Source organism: Sorex fumeus, unplaced genomic scaffold, assembly GCF_029834395.1.
Source record: "Sorex fumeus unplaced genomic scaffold, SorFum_2.1 ptg000006l, whole genome shotgun sequence".
Taxonomy (NCBI): Eukaryota; Metazoa; Chordata; class Mammalia; order Eulipotyphla; family Soricidae; genus Sorex; species Sorex fumeus.
This window is the reverse complement of record NW_026606063.1, coordinates 64656499-64673813: the sequence shown is the minus strand read 5'-3', so window position 1 is coordinate 64673813 and position 17315 is coordinate 64656499.

Genomic DNA, 17315 nt, shown 5'->3' with positions numbered 1-17315 from the left:
GTTCGGTTTGATCCCCACCTCTTGATCCCCATAGTTTCCTGGGTCCCATCAGATGTGATCTCTGAGTTCAGTTTGAAGTACTGCTAGGTCTAACCAAAAAAATTTTTTTGAAATGAAGACAAATTTTTTAAAGACAGAAATAATTTTTTAAATGAACAACTACGATTTTTTAAAAATTTTTATTAATGAGACACCATGAGGTACAGTTGTAGGCTACTATTTACTTACCTTTAACATGAGGATTATAAAATTTATGTGAAATATACTATTTTATATCATTTACATGAAAATATACACATGCATACACATAGATATATTTTATTTATTTATTTATTTATTTTTGCTTTGAAAAAAGGGTCACACTCAGCGATGCTCAGGGGTGACTCCTGGCTCTGCACTCAGGAGTTATTCCTGGCAGTACTGGGGGACCATATGTGATGCTGTGTATCAAACCTGGGTTGATCACATGCAAGGCAAACACCCTATATGCTGTACTATCGCTCCAGCCCCTAGATGTATATTTCAATAAGGTCAAATGATTTTAGAATTTCTCCAAACCACATAGCTAAATAATGGAAGTGAAATATAGATTAAAATATGCTCTAGTTTGTTTTTAAATTCATGGAAGAGAGAGACTATGCCATTCCCAAAAGTAATACTACCCTTTCTTACAAAGAATTATGGATAAGGAGGAAAAGTCTTTAAAACAAAATTTAATATACCTAACATTTTCATTAAAATAAACATAACACAAAATATAAACATCAGCGTAATCATACTATCTGTTTATGGTCCTGGAGATGACAAATAAAACACTTATTGAGTAAAGCCTAACAAACTAGCTACTGGTCAGATGTCAGATATAAATGATTGTACTTTATGTATGTCGGGCTGGAGCGATAGCACAGCGGGTAGGGTGTTTGCCTTGCACGCAGCCAACATGGCTGACCCGAGTTCGATTCCTCCGCCCCTCTCGGAGAGCCTGGCAAGCTACCGAGAGTATTCGATATGCCAGACACAGTAACAACAAAGTCTCCAATGGAGATGTTACTGGGCCCGCTCGAGCAAATCGATGATCAAGGGGAGGGCCTTTACTTTACTTACTTACTATGTTAATCCACATAAATTTATGAGTGGAAGTTTAAGACTAATACAAATAATCGGTAACGCCTAGGAAAACATTGGTCTTAACAATTAAGTAATTCTCTATTTAATATGCTACTGATTAAATATTCATAATCATACAAACACAATTAGGCATTAGATCATGTCTTTTTAGTTAGAAAGCACCGAATGACTTAAAGTATTTGGTTAAAGTAAATGCATTGGTTTAGTAAGTTACTTGATACATGTGGGGGACAGACCTAGGTACCCACTGTCTCAGTCTCTGTAAACAGGGACTGGGTGCGGAGAAACTTGGTGTGAGAGCGAGCCATCTCCTGACAGCCGACCTTCACAAGCGGCCGAAGGGCCACCATGCTCTGGCAGCTGGACTTGAGAGGAGGCTGAAGGGAGGATTGGCTCCTCTCTGCCCTTGGCCAGACCCAAGACCACATCTCCATTCCTTGTTTCTCAGGGCTGAGATAAGGAACCGAAAAATAAGAAGGAATGGAAAAATAAGAAAAAACTGAAAATCAAGTGATATTGGCAAAAATAAAGTTGCTTGCACAGCATGATTAATATTGTTAATGAAGCTTATGCAACCTGCTGATCATTGCTAAAATGAGACTAGATAAACCAGCTTGGATTGAAATAAACTTGCTGTATGCTACATATTCCGTACAGCCCTCCCTAGCCCTGGTTTCCTCTCATTCCCTGACTCCAGCCAAGATTCAAATTGGCCTTGCAGGACGAGGCAGATAGGTAGTAAGGTTTCAGTAAAGTTGGTGGTTGTCAAGGTCAGCTGTATACTTTGTTGTTTTTTATTCTTCTTTTAAAGATATTTTTTACTTTGGTGGGCTGGAGCCAGGGACAGTGAGCAGGGCACTTGCCCTGCATGCGGCCAACCCGGGTTCGATTCCTCTGCCCCTCTCGGAGAGCCCGGCAAGCTACCGAGAGTACCTTGCCCACACGGCAAAGCCGGGCAAGGTACCCATGGTGTGTACGATATGCCAAAAAACAGTAACTATATGTCTCACAATTTGTTGTGAGATGTTACTGGTGCCCGCTCAAGCAAATTGATGAACAATGGGAGGACAGCGCAGTGGAGGACTTTGGTATGGAAGTTAAAACGCACATTCCACATTGTTTATATGATCACCATTACACCACACATTTTTCTCAAAAACTTTTAAAAAGTTATACATCTAGACGAATTTCTGAATTCTTGTGACCATTTACAATATGTATGATTATGGTAAGTTTCTTAAACTTTCTAAGCCTAAATCTACAAAATAAATAATATGCGGTAGTGGTATCTTTATATCAATTTAAAGCTTCGTTGAGTAAATGCTCATGAGAATTTAGCAAGTGCTGCATATCTATGTAAACTGATAAAATAGTAGTCCTCTACAGATACTATCATGATTTAATTCCTAAAATCAGTAGATTGTTGGATGATGAAAGAGGGCATTTTTGTTGTAATTGAGTTAAGTATCTTGAAATGAAGAGGTTATCTTGGATTATCCAAGTAGACCCAATGTAATCCCAAAGATCCTTATAACAGAAGAGCACAAGGGTCAAAGTCTTAAGGACGTGGGACAAAGGAAACAGAGGGTGAAATGATATGCTTTGGTGATAGATTACAGGGTCAATAGTCAACCAGTATGAGCAGATTTCTGTAAGTATAAAAGGTAAGGAAACACAGTTTCCAGTCTCTCCTGGATACTTATGAAGGGGAGAAGCCCTGCCAACACACCATTTTTAACAGAGAACCTGTGACCCATTTCTGATCTCCAGAACTTAAATAAATCTAGTTTTTTTTGTTTGTTTCTTGTGTTTTTAAAAGTTTTAAGAAAATCATTTTATGATTAAAATCAAAGAATTATGAGACAAGAAAAAGTGTCATGGGGGGTTTTAATTTAGATGTTATAGATTGAGGCTATACATTCCTTTTTGTCACATACCCATCAATACTTTTTTCCCCAGTCTTTCTAATATATATGCCAATCTTACTGATGTGAGATATCTCCTTGTCACTTTGACTTGTAGTTCCCTGACAGTAACTAACAATGAACCCTATTTCATGTAGTAGCAAGAAGTCCTCTTCAGAGAATATCTGATCATCTCTTCTTCCAAGTTTTGGAGAAATATGTTGTTGTTTTTTTTTTTTTGCCGTGGTTGTGATTTATGTTTTATATACTTTAGAAATTATCACTTTACTTAATGCATGTGTACAAATATCTTCTTCCATTTTTGTATCTTTTAAAATAAAATAAATGGAAGAATTAAACTCATCATGATGAAACCTTTTAAATTTGATGTAGTCCTATTTGCTTAGTGTTTGTTTGTTTGTTTGTTTGTTTTGCCAATGGAATCAAATCACTGAAAATACATTTAGGCTCTGATCCAAGAGAATTCTATCTATAAATACTTCAATAGATATTAAGGATTCTGGTCTAATCTTCAGGTTTTTAATCCACTTAGAATGAACTTTTATGTATGGTAAGAGATACAGGTACAATTTCCTTTCATCATTCCTTCCTTCCTTCCTTCCTTCCCTCCCTCCCTCCCTCCCTCCCTCCCTCCTTCCTTCCTTCCTTCCTTCCTTCCTTCCTTCCTTCCTTCCTTCCTTCCCTCTTTATCTCTTTCTCTTTTTCTCTCTCCTACTTTCATTTTTTGCTGTGGTTGTCCTGTTTCTCCAACACAATATGTTGAATTGGCTTCCCTTGCTCTGTTTCATTAACCTAATTTCTTGGCCACAAACTTAACTTCATAAATCTGAGGGCTTCTCAGAGTTCTCAATTCTATTTCATTGATCTTATAGTTTATCCATATTCTAGGACTACATGGTTTTGATTGCTACAGATTATAATATAATTTAAAGAAAGACATTACAATATTAACTTTTGTGTGAAGAATTGCTTTGGCTGTTTGGAGAAGTTTCATGTTTTCATATATATCGGTGTCCTTTTAGTTCTAAGTCTTTGGAGAATTTTAATGGTATTTTGATGGAAACTGAATTTAATCTTTATAAATTCTTTGACTAGGATGGTAATTTTAACAATACTTATTTATTAAATACATGAACATTTTTTAAGTTTTCTGGTAAACTCTTCTATTTATTATAGTAGGTATAATTTTTAAGGTATGGGTTTTTTACATTTTCATTAAGTTGATTTCTGAATGTTTGATGCTTTGAAGACTGATATGGAATAGTCTTTCGATATCTTTCTCTTCTAGTTTATTTTTTTATACAGAAATACTACTGATTTCTCTGTACTGATTTGTTACCTGTTATTTTTCTGTACTTGATTATTGTTTCATGTAATTTCTTATTCCAATTTTCAGGGTCATATATATTATATATAATCATATATATAATCTTTTTATAGGCAAATAATGAGAGTTTGCTTATTTTCCAACTTTGGGTCACTTTTATTTTATTTTCTTGCCTAGTTGCATTGTGGTGAGGACTTTCAAAACTATATATATTTAATAACAGTGGAGAAAGTGGGCATTCTTGTGCTGTGACAAATATCAGAAATTTATGATTTTTTATCCATTGAATATGATATTGATAGTGTGTTTGCTGTAAATTATTATATTATACTGAGGTAAAATTCATCTTTTCCTATTTGTTCAGACTTTTAGGTATGACAGAATGCTGAAGCTTGTCAAAAGACTTCTACACATTAATAGGGCTGATATGATCACATTATTGTCTGCTTCCTTTCATAGATATGGTATACTGTAGCACTGTAGCACTGCCCTCCTGTTGTTCATCGATTTGCTCTAGCAGGCACCAGTAACATCTCACAACAATTCTGAGAGTTGTTGTTACTCTTTGTGGCATATTGAATACATCACGGGGAGCTTGCCAGGCTTTGCCGTGTGGGTGAAATACTCTCGGTAGCTTGCCAGGCTCTGTGAGAGGGGCCAAAGAATCGAACCCAGATTGGCCATGTCGGCCACATGCAAGGCAAATGCCTTACCCACTGTACTATTGGTCCAGCCCCAAAAGCAAAATAAATAAATAAATAAATAATAAAAAGATTGTTCAATATATACAAATAAATTAATGTAGTATACCATCATTGGTGGCTGACCTGAGTTCGATTCCTCCACCCCTCTCAGAGAGCCCGGCAAGCTACCAAGAGTATCTCGCCCACATGGCAAAGCCTGGCAAGCTACCTGTGATACATTCAATATACCAAACACAGTAACCACAAGTCTCAGAACGGAGACATTACTGGGAGGACAGTGCTACAGTGCTACTGTCATTGGGCTGCAGCAATGGTATATTACATTAATTTATTTGTATATATTGAACAATATATATGAACAATAAAAAACACTCAGCTCCTGGGAGAGAACAAGACAGAGTCTCCTACCCTATGCCTGACTGTCTCCACCAGGGCCCAACAGCTGAAGACCACCGAGGCCCAGCCAAGGCCTTGCTGGGAGCACTCTCCACACACTTGGATGAGCCTCACGCATAAAAGAACTGACAGAGGAACCCAGGTGTGTGGGACCCGGGGCTGAGATCTCCAAGCCTGTACAGTTTGGGACTGGACCTGCCAGTAACTAGACAGTTACACCCACCAACTGCCGTGTAACTTCAACAACGGCCAGGATCCAGAGATCATCACACTCAGCTCCTGGGAGAGAACAAGACAGAGTCTCCTACCCTATGCCTGACTGTCTCCACCAGGGCCCAACAGCTGAAGACCACCGAGGCCCAGCCAAGGCCTTGCTGGGAGCACTCTCCACACACGTGGATGAGCCTCACGCATAAAAGAACTGACAGAGGAACCCAGGTGTGTGGGACCCGGGGCTGAGATCTCCAAGCCTGTACAGTTTGGGACTGGACCTGCCAGTAACTAGACAGCTACACCCACCAACTGCCGTGTAACTTCAACAACGGCCAGGATCCAGAGATCATCACACTCAGCTCCTGGGAGAGAACAAGACAGAGTCTCCTACCCTATGCCTGACTGTCTCCACCAGGGCCCAACAGCTGAAGACCACCGAGGCCCAGCCAAGGCCTTGCTGGGAGCACTCTCCACACACTTGGATGAGCCTCACGCATAAAAGAACTGACAGAGGAACCCAGGTGTGTGGGACCCGGGGCTGAGATCTCCAAGCCTGTACAGTTTGGGACTGGACCTGCCAGTAACTAGACAGTTACACCCACCAACTGCCGTGTAACTTCAACAACGGCCAGGATCCAGAGATCATCACACTCAGCTCCTGGGAGAGAACAAGACAGAGTCTCCTACCCTATGCCTGACTGTCTCCACCAGGGCCCAACAGCTGAAGACCACCGAGGCCCAGCCAAGGCCTTGCTGGGAGCACTCTCCACACACGTGGATGAGCCTCACGCATAAAAGAACTGACAGAGGAACCCAGGTGTGTGGGACCCGGGGCTGAGATCTCCAAGCCTGTACAGTTTGGGACTGGACCTGCCAGTAACTAGACAGCTACACCCACCAACTGCCGTGTAACTTCAACAACGGCCAGGATCCAGAGATCATCACACTCAGCTCCTGGGAGAGAACAAGGCAGAGTCTCCTACCCTATGCCTGACTGTCTCCACCAGGGCCCAACAGCTGAAGACCACCAAGGCCCAGCCAAGGCCTTGCTGGGAGCACTCTCCACACACTTGGATGAGCCTCACGCATAAAAGAACTGACAGAGGAACCCAGGTGTGTGGGACCCGGGGCTGAGATCTCCAAGCCTGTACAGTTTGGGACTGGACCTGCCAGTAACTAGACAGTTACACCCACCAACTGCCGTGTAACTTCAACAACGGCCAGGATCCAGAGATCATCACACTCAGCTCCTGGGAGAGAACAAGACAGAGTCTCCTACCCTATGCCTGACTGTCTCCACCAGGGCCCAACAGCTGAAGACCACCGAGGCCCAGCCAAGGCCTTGCTGGGAGCACTCTCCACACACGTGGATGAGCCTCACGCATAAAAGAACTGACAGAGGAACCCAGGTGTGTGGGACCCGGGGCTGAGATCTCCAAGCCTGTACAGTTTGGGACTGGACCTGCCAGTAACTAGACAGCTACACCCACCAACTGCCGTGTAACTTCAACAACGGCCAGGATCCAGAGATCATCACACTCAGCTCCTGGGAGAGAACAAGACAGAGTCTCCTACCCTATGCCTGACTGTCTCCACCAGGGCCCAACAGCTGAAGACCACCGAGGCCCAGCCAAGGCCTTGCTGGGAGCACTCTCCACACACGTGGATGAGCCTCACGCATAAAAGAACTGACAGAGGAACCCAGGTGTGTGGGACCCGGGGCTGAGATCTCCAAGCCTGTACAGTTTGGGACTGGACCTGCCAGTAACTAGACAGTTACACCCACCAACTACCGTGTAACTTCAACAACGGCCAGGATCCAGAGATCATCACACTCAGCTCCTGGGAGAGAACAAGACAGAGTCTCCTACCCTATGCCTGACTGTCTCCACCAGGGCCCAACAGCTGAAGACCACCGAGGCCCAGCCAAGGCCTTGCTGGGAGCACTCTCCACACACGTGGATGAGCCTCACGCATAAAAGAACTGACAGAGGAACCCAGGTGTGTGGGACCCGGGGCTGAGATCTCCAAGCCTGTACAGTTTGGGACTAGACCTGCCAGTAACTAGACAGTTACACCCACCAACTGCCGTGTAACTCCAACAACGGCCAGGATCCAGAGATTATCACACTCAGCTCCCGGAAGCGCGCGGCCGCATTAGCGGCCGCGCGACATCTTATCATCTCATTCCTAATTTGGTCAAACTGGCAGGCTACCAAATGTAACATGCCCACACGGCAGAGTCTGGCAAACTCCCCGTGGTATACCCAATATGCCAAATACCAGTAACAATGATGGGTCTCATTCTCCTAACCCTGAAAAAAAGCCTTGAATATGGCACTTTAAAAAAAAAAATCTCAGGGCTAGGACGAAGAAGACGTTACTGGCACCTGCTCGAGGCAATCGACGAACAACAGGGTGGTCGTGATCGTGATTGAACAATATTTTTATTTTTTGCTTTTTGGGTCACACCCAGCAATTCACAGGGGTTACTCTTGGCTCATGCACTCAGGAATTACTCTTGGTGGTGCTCAGGGAACTATATGGGGTGCTGGGAATCGAACCGGGGTCTGCCGCATGCAAGGCCAATGTCCTATCCGCCGTGCTATTGCTCCAGCCCCATTTGAACAATCGTAAAATAAATCCCACTTGACATTTATTGTTTCTTTTGATTTATATGTTTTTGGATACATTGTTCGATTCAGATCATTAAAATTTATTAAGGATGATTGTGGCAACACGTGTATCTCTCTATAATTTTCTTTTTTTTAGCAATAGCTATGCCCACTTTTATATTAGGATATATTAAGTTTATAGGAGCCACTAAGAAGAATTTCTGTTTTGTCATGATTTTGGGGAGTTTGAAGAATATATGTAGGAAATCAGTTTGGGAAGTTTGGGCAAAAATTATTAGGGAGCACATCAGATTTGGGATCTTGTTTGGGGGGAAGGGTTAAAATTCAATTTTCCTATTTATTATTGACTGATCAGATTATTTGAATTCTTGTAGTTTGGAAGAGAAATGATATTAAGAATTCATTCATTTTTTCTGGTTCTTCAGCTCAGTGGCAGAGTTATCATAGTAACCTTTTAGAAACTTTTGTATTTCTGAGGTGTTGTAATTTATCCCCACCTCTGATCTGATTTTGTTGGGGCTTTTCTCTGTGTTTCTCTAACTAACCCATTGAGTTTGATAAACACTTTATTATTGTCTTGAACTTTTCTTTCCTGATATAAGTTTAGATATTGCAGTGATTTAGGTTTTGTACTGCTTTCACTGTGTTGCATAAGTTCTGATTATTTGTTTCTTCATTTTCATCTTTTGTTTTGCTTTATTTTTGTTTTGGGAAGGGGAGGGAAGAAATTTGGGTCCATACCCAGAACTTCTTAGAGATTATTTTGGCCCTTTGCTCAGTAGTAACCCATGAAAATGTTCTAGGTGTGTGGAACATTTGAAAATGTGCCTGGAGTTAAAACTGGGGTCAATGAAATGAAAAGACTCAACGTCTATATTTCTCAGGCCCTAGTTCTCATTAATTTTGGGAATGAGTTTATTTCTTCTTTGATTTCTTCTTCCTTTCACAGTCATTTAGCAGCATGTTTTTTTTTTATTTCCAGATGTTTGTGTTTTCTCTACTTTCCGTTGGTAGCTAATTTCTATCTCATCGCACAGCAGTGTAAGAAGATAACTTTTAGGACACTTGGACTTAAATTCCTAAATTTATAGTGATTTATGGGCATGGAGCAATAGCACGGTGGTAGAACATTTGTCTTACGTGCAGCTGACCTGACTGACCCGGGTTCAATTCCTCTGCCCCTCTCAGAGAACCCAGCAAGATATTGAGAGTATGTCGCCTGCACGGCAAGGCCTGGAAAGCTACCCATGAAGTATTCGATATTCCAAACACAGTAACAACACAGTGACACCAATAGTGATTTATTATAGCAACACTAGAAATATAGTGGGCACATGTCGTACTAACTTTGTCTGCAATTAGTCTCATCATCTGGTTTTTTACCTTCCATTTTTTCTTCTCCATTCAAGTTTGACACCTTAACTCCAGAGTTTAAGAAAGTAAAGGTGAGAAAGTAAGAGAGAACAAATCAAAAGAATTTTGTGTAGATATGATACTCCATAGATGTCATATCAAGGAGATGTTAAAACAATAAACAATTTACTAATCATTAAAAGAATCACTGTCCTGTCACTGTACTCCCGTTGTTCATCGATTTGCTCTAAGTGGGCCCAGTATCGTCTCCATTGTAACACTTGTTACTGTGTTTGGCATATCTAATATGTCATGGGTAGCTTGCCAGGCTTTGCCATGCTGGCAAATAACTCTCAGTAGCTTGCCAGGTTCTCTGAGAGGGACAGAGGAATCGAACCTGGGTTGGCCAGGTCGGTCACATGCAAGGCAAACACCCTACCTGCTGTGCTATCGCTCCAACCCACTAACATTTTAAAAGAATAAAATCAAAATTTTTGTCTCCGTTTACTTTGCCATAGTGGAACATCTATATCATATACATTTCTCAACTCAACATAGTTATGAATATAATAAAAACTCTCCACTAGAAACAATTTTTAACAATATGTAATGTTAAACATGTTCAACTCTAAATTTATCCTCCCCTTGTCACTTTAAACAAAATTCTGAAGGTAATAAAGTTGTCTATATTCTATATACACAATTTTGAAAATTTGACTTATTTCTTGAATTATGAACTTAAATTGAACCTAAATATTTTCATAAATAATTTTGTTTTAATAAGGATATTTTACCGTATTGAATTTTTCTCACCTCTTATATGTATGTTTCCCTAAAATATATCCTGCAGGCTGTGGGTGGCAGCATATATTCCATACATTTTACAAAATCTACTACTAAGATAACTATCTTCCAATGAAGATTTGACCTTATTCAGATTTATTATTATGATAAAGGCAGTTGAAGCTTGAGTGCCATAAGAAAACCAGATAGCAGGGAATAGGTGACTTCAGTAAACCAAATAAGAATGCCACCAGGAGGAAAGAGATATGGGAATGGAATATATATAATGGCATTTTTAAGTTATTTATTTAATAAATCAATAAAATAAATATAAATTATGCATATGCCATATACAATTAATAATTCAAGTGGGTATGGATATCAAATACAATGGGATAGTTCTCTTATTGTTTGAAAAGGCAGATATTAGAATAACAGGCAAGTATTAGAATAAATCTTAGGGTGCCTTATAGAAATAGAGATCATAATATCTTATTATTTCTGATGCAATAAATGCATTACATGACTGAATGTGTATATATGAGTATGTAAACCTGTATGTCTGTATGTTTTAAACCAGTGACAAAATATTACCACAAGATCGATATGAACAGCCAGAATTTAAATCTTGATTCTAGTTAGCATGATGTGGATCAGAATTTCTTGAGAAAATTACTATGTCCAGTCATGAGATAGAAAAAATGAAAAGTAGATATGATACACCTTGCTGTGCTGAACAAAAGATGTATGAAACAAATTATTGTAACCTCAAAGCCGGACAAAGAAAGGTCTCACACTGAACAAATAGGGTGTAATTCAATTATCATATGAAATAATGATAATCAGAGGTTAAAACCATTGACCATAATTTATAAATCCACTGACACAATTCTATCACATTAATATACATTTTTGCTCAGTTTTCACCTACCTTTACAGAGAATACTTCATTCATGGTGATTATTTGTGAGCTACTAGTATGACTATCTTCTTGTGAGTTCTAAAGTTTTTAGGATCCTAGTACAGTTTGAAGTTCGGGAGGTTGATTCCTCCCATTTTCTTTTTCCCAAGAATTGCTTTAGCTATTCGTGGGGGCTTATTGTTCCATATAAATTTCAGGAGTGTTTGCTCCATTTCTTTGAAGAATGTCATGGGTATCCTTATAGGGATTGCATTGAATTTATACAATGCTTTCGGTAGTATTGCCATTTTGACAATGTAAAGTCTCCCGACCCATGAGCAGGGGATATCTTTCCATTTCCTCATGTCCTCTTTTATTTCCTGAAGTAGCGTTTTGTAGTTTTCTTTGTACAGGTCCTTTACTTCCTTAGTTAATCTGATTCCTAGGTACTTGATTTTCTGGGGCACAATTGTGAACGGGATTGTTTTTTTATGTTGCTTTCTTCTCTCTCACTGTTTGCGTATAGAAAAGCCATGGACTTTTGGGTATTGATTTTATAACCTGCAACTTTACTATACGAGTCTATTGTTTCTAGGAGTTTTTTGGTGGAAGTTATTGGGTTCTCTAAAAACTGTACTACAAAGCAGTAATAATTAAAACAGCATGGTACTGGAACAAAGGCAGAACTGCAGACCAATGGAACAGGGTTGAATACACTGACATCTCTCCTCAATCATATGCTCATCTAATCTTTGATAAAGGTGCAAGTAATGTGAAGTGGAGTAAGGAAAGCCTCTTTAATAAATTGTGTTGGCATCACTGGACGGCTACATGCAAAAAAATAGGCTCAGAACTCTGCCTAACACCATGTACAAAAGTAAGATCAAAATAGATTAAAGACCTCAACATCAGACCAGAAACCATAAGGTACATTGAAGATAAAGTTGGCAAAACCCTCCATGACATTGAAGCTAATGGTATCTTCAAAGATGCCATGCCACTGGCCGAGCAAGTGAAAACAGAGATAGATAAATGGGACTATCTTAAACTAAGAAGCTTCTGCACCTCCAAAGAAACAGTGACCAAAATACAAAGACAGTCTACAGAATGGGAAAGGATATTCACCGAATACACATCTGACAAGGGGTTGATATCCAGGATATACAAAATACTGGTTAAACTCCACAAGAAGAAAACATCCAACCCCATCCAAAAATGGGGCAATGAAATGAACAGAAACTTTCTCAAAGAAGAAATCCGAATGGCAAAAAAGCACATGAGAAAATGCTCTACATCATTAATCATCAGGGAGATGCAGATCAAAACCACAATGAGATACCATCTCACACCTCAGAGACTGGCCCACATTCAAAAGAACAAAAGCAACCGATGCTGGCGTGGATGTGGCGAAAAAGGGACACTCCTTCACTGTTGGTGGGAATGTCCACTGGTTCAGCCCTCTGGAAAACAGTATGGACGATTCTCAAAAAATTAGAAATTGAGCTCCCATTTGACCCAGCAATACCACTGCTGGGAATATATCCCAGAGAGGCAAAAATGTATAGTCGAAGTGACATCTGCACTTGTTTGTTCATTGCAGCACTCTTTACAATAGCCAGAAACTGGAAGAAACCTGAATGCCCAAGAACAGATGACTGGTTAAAGAAACTTTGGTACATCTACACAATGGAGTACTATGTAGCTGTTAGAAAAGATGAAGTCATGAAATTTACATACAAGTGATACAATATGGAAAGTATCATGCTAAGCGAAATGAATCAGAAAGAGAGGGATAGACATAGAAAGATTGCATTCATCTGGGGGATATAAAGTAACAAAGTATGAGATTAATACCCAAGAATAGCTGAGATCATCACCAGGAGGATTACTCCATAACTTATAGGCCAGCCGGGTATCCTAGAGGAAAGGGCAGTTCAGATAGAGAAGGGAGCATCAAATAAAGGATGTTTGGAGGATCCTCCCAGGAGGGGAGATGCATGTTGAAAGTAGACTATGGACTGAACATGTTTGCCACTCAATGACTCTTTTGCAGACCACAACACCCAAAAGGAGAGAGAGAACACAGGGGATTGCCCTGCCACAGAGACAGGGGGGATGGGGGGTTGGGGGTGGGAGGGATATTATCCATGGTGGTGGAAAATGGGCACTGGTGGAGGGATGGGTATCTGGTCATTGTATAATTGAAACCAAAGCACAAAAAATTGTAAATCTACAACTTAAAAAAAAATAAATTAAAAAAAATAAAATAAAAAAAATGTTTTCAGGAAATGCCAAATTACATATTTATATAAAATAAATAAATTTAGTGCATTTTAATTACTGAAAAAAAAGTTTTTAGGATCCTAAAGGCAATGTACAATGGCAAAACCTTGGTAAGTTTAGCTTAGAAGGTGTAAATGAAAAAAAAAATAGAAAAGCATTACAAAAGTAAAGAAATATAAGCCCCAATTCTTTTATTTAAAAATTGTGAATTCCTCATGGGAAGGGGGGCGTTCCGGTCCGTCCTTCACGCCCTATCGAGGTCACCAGTTGCCCCCCAAGAGCGGCTCTCCAGCACGGCCACAGCCCCAGAAGCACAAGGACTTAATGCAGAACCCAGCAGCTTGGAGCAGAAAAGTGAACGGGCTATGCGTTAATCCAGGCCATCAAGTCTGCCAGAGGGGAAAGGGTGTTGGTCCCTTCCGCCCTCCTCCCTCTGGAAAGAAAGATGGCGGCCACATGGGAGCCTTGTGGACAGCAGGTATGAGGCGGGGGTGTGGGGGCGACTAAAACCTCATGGGAAGGGGGGCATTCCAGTCCGTCCTTCACGCCCTACCGAGGTCACCAGTTGCCCCCCACGAGCGGCTCTCCAGCACGGCCACAGCCCCAGAAGCATAAGGACTTAATGCAGAACCCAGCAGCTTGGAGCAGAAAAGTGAAAGGACTATGCGTTAATCCAGTCCATCATGTCTGCCAGAGGGGAAAGGGTGTTGGTCCCTTCCGCCCTCCTCCCTCTGGAAAGAAAGGTGGCGGCCACATGGGAGCCTTGTGGACAGTAGGTATGAGCCGGGGGTGTGGGGGCGACTAAAACCTCATGGGAAGGGGGGCGTTCCGGTCCGTCCTTCACACCCTACCTAGGTCACCAGTTGCCCCCCGCGAATGGCTCTCCAGCACTGCCACGGCCCCAGAAGCACAGGGACTTAATGCAGAACCCGGCAGCTTGGAGCAGAAAAGTGAAAGGACTATGCGTTAATCCAGGCCATCATGTCTGTCCGGAGGGGAAAGGGTGTTGCCCCAGTCGCCTTCTCCTCTCTGGAAAGAAAGATGGCGGCCGCATGGGAGCCTTGTGGACAGCAGGTATGAGCTGGGGGAGTGGGGGCGACTAAAACCTCATGGGAAGGGGGGCATTTCGGTCCATCCTTCACGCTCTACCGAGGCCACCAGTTGCTCCCCACTAGCGGCTCTCCAGCACGGCCACGACTCCAGAGCACAGAAACCAATTTCTTAACTATCTGACTTTCAGTATAAATACTTCCAGGGTCAATAAGTAAGATAGCAGAAATCCAAAACCAACATTTAATTCTTGAACCCAGCTGTAGAAAGCAAATCACGTCACAATGCTTTTTCAGCATGTCTGATGGGGGGGGGTAAACTCTAAATAATAGTGGTGAATCTTTTATTGAAACAATGAATCTAATCAAAGCAGATAGAGTGTTAACTAGAATTCATCTGCCCCACAGGGACTGGGAGGGGTGGGGGGTGGGGTTTTATTGGGGTTCTTCATGGTAAAAAAAAAGTTTTGGTAAAGGGAAATGTGTTTGATATTTGCATGACTGAGACCTAAACCTGAAAGCTTTGTAACCTTTCCCACGGTGATTCAATAAATAAATAAATAAAATAAAAAAAATAAAATAAAAAAATTGTGAATAACTACTGTTTCTCAGAGTTGTGAGATTAGTCCCCATATAGTAGCACTGTAGCATTGTCCTCCCATTGTTCATCGATTTGCTCTAGCGGGCCCAGTAACGTCTCCATTGTGAGACTTGTTATTGCTGTGTTTGGCATATCAAATACGTCACGGGGAGCTTGCCAGGCTTTGCCGTGCAGGGGAGATACTCTCAGTAGCTTTCCAGGCTCTCTGAGAGGTGCAGGGGAATTGAACCTGGGTCGACCAGGTCAGCCGTGTGCAAGGCAAATGCCCTACCCGCTGTGTTATTGCTTCAGCCCATGTAGTAGCCTCATAAAATAGCTCACCTTTCTAAAAAGAAATCATAATCTTTATGATTCTGTATTTTCTTCAAACCAAACATGTACCTGGATAAATCTTACTTGACACATCTCTTTTATTCTATCAATAAAGAATATTTTCATATCTCACTATGATAAATATCTCCAGATCACAGTTAAAAAGTTTATTCTTGCGGCTGGAGAGATAGCACAGCGTGTAAGGCGTTTGCCTTGCACGCAGCCGACCCGAGTTCGATTCCCAGCATCCCATATGGTCCTCTGAGCACCGCCAGGAGTAATTCCTGAGTGCAAGATCCAGCAGTAACCCCTGTGCATCTCCACGTGTGACCCAAAAAGCCAAAAAAAAAAAAGAGTTTATTCTTAATCCTCCCTTTTCCACATGGATGTATAATAATTTCAAGATACACTGTGATTATTTGTTAACCTATTTTCCTCCTAAGGTATGAGTTCTTTAGAGATAAATATTGTCACATTCATCCTTGCAATACTCAATGATTTGCGATCTGGGGGATTTAGGAACACACACAACAGTGTTCAGTGCTTAATTTTGTTTTTTTTTTTCATGTTATGCAATGAGTTTTTAATATTATATGAAATAAAAAATATCATCATAACTAAACAGAGACACCAAAGCAGTTATCATAAAAATATAAAAAGAGAAATCTAAGAATAGAGCTAGTTTCTTACTAATGAATAAATTATTTGCTTAACATGAAACTGGTCATTACTGCTTTCTGGTCAGAGATATTTCAGTCTTTTTTTTTATTTGATTTTTTTTTATTTTTTTTTATTACTGAAACACCATGAGTCTATATAGTTATAGAATTATAAATTTTTGTGCTTGGGTTTCAGTTATACAATGATCAAGTACCCATCCCTCCACCAGTGCCCATCCTCCCCTACCACGGGTCCTAGCATCCCTCCGACCCCCCAACCCCCCGCCACGTCCCACCCTGCCGCTGTGGCAGGGCTTTCCCCCCTTTTTCTCTCTCTCTTCTTTTGGGTTCTGTGTTTTGCAAGAGAGGCATTGAGTGTCAATCATGTTTGGTCTATAGACTACTTTTAGCTTGTCTCTCCCACCCTGGGAGGGTCTTCACAACACCCTTTATTTGGTGCTCTCTTCTCTATCTGAGCTTTCTTTTCACCTAGCACATGTGGCTGGCCTTCAAGTCATGGAGCAAAATTCCTGGTACTAATCTCAGCCATTCCTGGGTGTTAGTCTCCCGTTTTGTTGCTTTATGTTCCCCAGATGAATGCAATCTTTCTGGGTCTATCCCGCTCTTTCTGACTCATTTCGCTTAACATGATACTTTCCATGTAGTACCACTTGTATGTAAATTTCATAACTTCATCTTTTCTAACAGCTACGTAGTACTCCGTTGTGTAAATGTACCAAAGTTTCTTTAACCAGTCATCTGTTCTCGGGCACTCAGGTTTTTTCCAGATTCTGGCTATTGTAAAGAGTGCTGCAATGAACAAACAATTGCAGATGTCACTTCGACTGTACCTTTTTGCCTCTCTGGGATATATTCCCAGGAGTACTATAGCTGGGTCAAATGGGAGATCAAATTCTAATTTTTTGAGAATCGTCCATGCTGTTTTCCAAAAGGGTTGGACCTGCCTGCATTCCCACCAGCAGTGAAGGAGGGTCCCTTTCTCGCCCATCCGCGCCAGCACCTGTTGCTTTTGTTCTTGTGGATG